We start from the raw sequence: 5,671 nt of genomic DNA, 5'->3' as shown, positions 1-5,671 counted from the left end.
GGAAAGAGCTTCCTCGTACTTGGCTTGATCAAACTCTACAACGAGAGTTTCAACAGTTGTTCCAGTGAGATGGACATCGGATTGTGCCACCACTTCTTCGTCAGAGAAGCTAGTCCCCAGCAGAGTCGCCATCTTTTGTTTGTTGGAAATTTGATGTAAAAAGACAAAGAAAGAAAATTTGACTTGTATTCTCTCAAAATCGATTACAATTTGGATTCCGATTACAAAAGAGAGGAGAATGAATTTGATTCTCCCCTTTGTTTAAAACTGGGTTCTTCTTGGTAGCGGTGGAGTGCCTCCTTCGATTGATCGCGTCGAACTTGCTCTCCGTTGACGATCCGACCGTCCTTCTTCACTGGAATAATTGAAGTGCTTGCTGACTTCGGTTTAGAACTCTTAACGAGTGTAAAGAACTCTGAACGAGTTAAGAACTCTGATAAGAGTTGTTGAAAACCGAATGTCTGGCTCGATGTGATTAACTTGTGTTGCAAGTTAATTAAGAACTCTTGACGAGTTTAAGAACTCAGAATGAGTTAAAACTCTGTAACAGAGTTGTTGGAACCGAAGATTCGGTTAATTGCCAAGTGTATTATGACGTTGATGAAGGGATCCTCCGAGATTTGATTAACTGATCGTTGATCAGTTCTTTGATCTTCAAAAGATCTCCTCTTTCGTGCTGTTGAACTGCTGAGATTTGTTGACCTTGGGCGGGTTTGATGCCAGCTCCTCCTTAACCTTATGCGGTTTTACTGTTAAAAGCCGATTCACCAACCAACCGATCAACCCCTTACTCTGTTGAGTAAGTCGGTTATTTATAGGGGGTTAGTGATGTAACCAATCCCTAAATCCGCTCCTAAGTGGGCGAAGATCCCTCAGAACGTGGGATAATGGTTTTGAGGCCGTTCGACTTGCGTTTGAACAAGTCAAAACGCCTCAGTTGGCGTTATGGGCTTTAACTCTGCGTCCAAGGCTTGAGACGCAGAGTTAAATCTCTGTTAGAGATTTGAGACGCACAGGCCGTGTGCGTTGAAGCTCAACTCTGCGTCCAGAGTTTGGGGCACATAATTGAGTCTATTGAAGAACGCACGTTATGTGTGCGTCTTGTACTTTAACTCTGCGTTACAGAGTTCGATGTCTGCTGAGGAACACACAAGTGTGCGTTTTGAACTTAGGAAACGCAGGAATGACTTTCTGCGTTTGAGAGAGGTTGTTGACTTGTAACCTCATCCATTATAACATTGCGAAGGCTATTGTTTATTGATCCTTGCCTGTTATAGGATATGAGAGTCGTCAAATTGTAACTCTCACTGTTGGTTGCGAAGGCTGCAGAATAGAGCTTTCATCAGTTGTCGGAAGCGTCGTCGAATTGTAACTCTTCTCGATCTACGTGAAAGGTCCTCTATTTACCGCTTTCGATTGTCGACCCGAAAGCTATTTGATTGTAGCTTTCGTTGTGAGAGCTTGACGGGAATCAACATCCATAGTGTTTTGAAGATGAATATTTGCCCATAGCTCTCTACCAAGCAACTCACCAACTAAGTCCAACCTTTTATTTCTGAAATCATTACACTGCTCATCAGCATCTCTAATAGTTGCTAATATCATATTAGTCATGCTGTTGTCGCAGCCATCAAGATCAGTCATCTCAGGGATGAGGCCGTGTCTATAGCGGTTGCAGAATTGCGGATGCAAAGATCAGAAAGTCGTCTGATTGTAACTTTCATTATCAGGGCTTGATAGGGATCGACTATCCATTGTGATTTTTAGACAGCCTACAATAGCTCAAGTACCCCGCGCTCTTGATGCCCGGACGGATGCTCTCTCTAAGCATGAGTCGACAAGCTCAAGGATCAACTCGGGGTCTATCTACACTGACACCCTTGAGCGACCCAACATCTCCAAATCACCAGAGACCATCATAGAGTCTGAGACGCCTATCATGCCCTGTTGGTTGGATCTTATTATTCTCTATTTGACACAAGGTACCTTGCTTGAAGATCCTGTCGAAGCCAGACATCTATAGAAGAACTCTCACTGCTATCTCATGATTGATGGACAGCTCTATCAAATATCATGCTTGAGCAGCGGTTTAGGACCCTATCTATGGTGCCTTTGGCCACCAGAGACCAGCTATGTTCTCAGGGAGATTCATGAGGGCACATGTGGAAACAATTTTGGGGCCGCAGAAAGTCATCCGCTAAGAGTGCTACTGGCCTACCATATTGGCTGAGTCGAAGCAACTCGTCTCTCATTGTAATAACTGCTAATTTTTCTCATTCATCTAACGAGCAGCGGCCACCGAACTAACCTCCATTCAAAGTCTCTGTAGGCGTCAAAAAATGCTAATAGATATCCAAACATAGAGAAGATCATCCAAAAGTCACAAGAATGAATCTCATACTGTCTTAGAAAAGAAATCAAGGCAGATATGAACTGTCTCGCCAGCGAGACAGTGTTCACTGTCTCGGCCAGCGAGACATCTTTTAAATGATCAAAAGCCACCTTAATAACTGTCACACACGTGTCCATTAACTGCCAAGGAACGTGGAAAACATCGTGGGTGAAAATCACGTGAATAACTGCCAAAATAACGGAGTTTGAAACGTGGGAAGGCAGTTACAGCAAAAACTGCCGAGCAGTTGCCTTTTCCGAGACAGTATTTACTGTCTCGCGGGTCGAGACAGCAAACACTGTCTCGCCGTACTAATGTCGTCATTTGTTGCCAGTTTAATATTGTCTTTTATTGTGTTTTTTCAGTTACATACCTCAGAGGCTATAAATACCCCCCTAGGGTCACTACTGACGAGGATCGAGCATTTGATAGAGCAATTCAGAGCAGACTTGAGTTCTTGGTGTGATTCCTTGAGATTCGAGCTTTGACTTGATCTTAAGAAGAACGATTGTCTTACTTTGATAAGATCTTCGTTTCAAGTTCTCACTTCGATAAACGAAGGAAGAATCATTAAGCCCCCTTCATGATCTGTGATTTGGTGGTCCACGAGTCAAAGCGCTCACGGCACAGGCAAAGTCCCACAAAACAAGAATCGATAAACGATTTTTGTGTTATTTTCCAAGAGAGTTGTAATTTTCTCAATTTTTTATTGTAATTCTCTGTAAACAATCTAAGTTTTAATGGAATCATCAATGAAAACAACTTTCGACGAAAACAGTCTCGTACCTTTTGCTCAATGGGGGCTGGATTTACTAGGTCCTCTCCCCCTGTCTTCGGGACAGATAAAGTTTCTCATTGTGGCGATTGACTACTCCACCAAATGGATTGAAACCGAACCACTGGCCAAAATTGGTGAGAGTAACGTCACAAGTTTTGTATAAAAGTCCATTGTCTACTATTTCGGCGTGCCTCGGTCCTTCGTGACTGACAACGACACCCAGTTCGACAGTAGGGACTTCTGGAGCTTTTGCGAGGAATACAACATTCACCTCAAGTTCTCCTCAGTCGCCCACCCAAAATTCAATGGACTTGTAGAGGCTGCCAATAAATGCATCCTCCAAGCATTAAAGAAGAAGGTGGACGCCACAATAGGAAACTGGGTTGAGGAGTTGCCTAGTATCCTCTGGTCGTACCGCATGACCCATAAGAACTCAACCGAAGAGAATCCATTCAAGCTAGCTTATGGCGCCAAAGCAATCACTACAGTCGAAGTAAGCATGTCAATCATCCGACTACAACACTTCGACGAGAACCTGAATCCGGACCCAGGTCACCAATCAACAATGAATCGTCCGCTAGTACAATAACAAGATCTGACCAATGAGATTCAACGCTGGCGACCTTATCCTCCACAAAGCTGCTTTCGACAAAGACACCTAGAAAGGCAAGCTAGCTCCCAACTAGGAAGGCCCGTACACAGTCTTAGAAGAGCTGCGAGCATGCACCTATCGGTTAAGGGCCCCAGACGGGAAAGTCCTACACCATCCCTGTAATGTTGAGCACTTGAGGAGATATTTTCAATAATTCTGTAAACTTCATTCAGTATTAATGGAATTATTATTGAAACTGACTTGACTCCTGTTTCGCACTCCTGTAGTGTCAAATCTATGCAGAAATTCTAAGCCATTGGTGCCTTCTCAGGGTAAACCTAAGACACACTCACCATATGGTCAACTCCCACAATTGCCACTTGACCATTATGGCAGGGCCGAAAAGACCCATGCATCTACCTAAGTCTTGGGCACCCAATCTCAGTGTTGTCATTTATCGAAAAGCCTCAGTTTCATCTTGGCCACCCAACCTCAGGGTTTTCATTTGCCAAAAAGCCCTAGCTTCGTCCTAGACACTCAACCTCGGTGTTGTCATTTGCCGAAAAGCCCCAGTTTCATCACGGGCACCCAACCTCAGGGTTGTCATTTTGTCAAAGGCGCAAGTATCTACGTAAATCCTGGGCACCGAACCTCAAGGTTGTCACTTTGCCGAAAAGACCTTGGCGTCCTTAATAAGCCCTAGGCGCTCTAACTTGCAGGTCTTCTTCGACAAAGACCCAGACATCCCGCTAACATAAGGCGTAAAATGAGCTAGTCGTCTCGACCCCTCAACACTCGGGTCGTCCCAACACGGTCGACTCACAACAATCACCACTTGTTCTCTTAATCAGAATAAAGCTATAAGTAAACAAAGCAAAAATAAGGAATGATTGAAGGCAAACTCTAGAATGAGAGCAAAGTCAATCTTTATTCCAATTCTCAAACTTTATTACAAGTTTCATTACAATATCCACGTGAATATTTACAAAAGGCATGTTGATATTTATAAAAAGAAAAAAGAAAAGATACAAGCCCTCAAATCTCTCGACCAGATCCGGGAGTTGAGCTTGAGAGGTCCTCTGCAGGAGCGGCAGAGCCAAGAGCAACAGAAGAGGAAACGGGAGGGTCTTCTCCAGGGTCCTCCCCCCGACTCGTCGTCGCCGTCGTCCAGGGTCCTCCCCCGACTCATTGTCGTTGTCGTCCAATGCCAACTCCAACCCTCCTCCACTCACCTCAATCTCCTTTAGGAGGTCGAGGTAGCAGGAGACTCAAGGTGGGTAAAGACGGTCGGGCGCAAGGCAAGAGTCAAGGGGGAAGCAGTGAAGCCAGGTAGTCGACTCCAACCTTGCAAGTCAAGGGGCCCTGGCGTCAGTCATCGACCACCTTGGCCCGATACTGTTCTGAATCCAGATGAGCGAGCCGATCATCTAGGTCCTTGACTATTGTCGTGGACGCCTGATGAGTTGACCGTTCGAGGTCTCTCCTCAGTTGCTTAATTGTTCTCACTGTAGCTTGTAATTTCCTTGGAGGAAAATTGAATGTCACGGTAGTTGAGTTTCGGTCAAGTCAAGCGTCTGCAGTTAAGTTTTGTTATGCATTTAATAAACTGCATTTGATATGGGACCAGTTTAAATCGGGACTCATCCTTTGTGGCTAGTGGTAATCGTTGAAGAAGGGCAAGGATATATATATATATATTATGAATTACAAATATATAATTATAACTCCATTATACCAGTTAGCGTACCCGTGGCCTAATGGATAAGGCGTCTGACTTCAATTAAATTATTTATTTAAAAAAACAATATTGCCTTAAAAAAATAAATAAAATATCTCGCGCCGTTGCCGGGGATCGAACCCGGGTCACCCGCGTGACAGGCGGGAATACTCACCACTATACTACAACGAC

At 44.3% G+C, this 5,671-nt stretch overlaps 1 non-coding gene across 1 annotated transcript; it reads right to left on the bottom strand.

Annotated features, from left to right (window-relative positions):
• TRNAD-GUC lies at positions 5,600-5,671 on the bottom strand. Its single transcript has one exon. It is a non-coding gene; the product is annotated as a tRNA-Asp (tRNA).

Source organism: Asparagus officinalis, chromosome 5 (assembly GCF_001876935.1).
Source record: "Asparagus officinalis chromosome 5, Aspof.V1, whole genome shotgun sequence".
In the NCBI taxonomy this organism is placed as follows: Eukaryota; Viridiplantae; Streptophyta; class Magnoliopsida; order Asparagales; family Asparagaceae; genus Asparagus; species Asparagus officinalis.
This window is presented reverse-complemented; position numbering and strand designations above follow the sequence as displayed.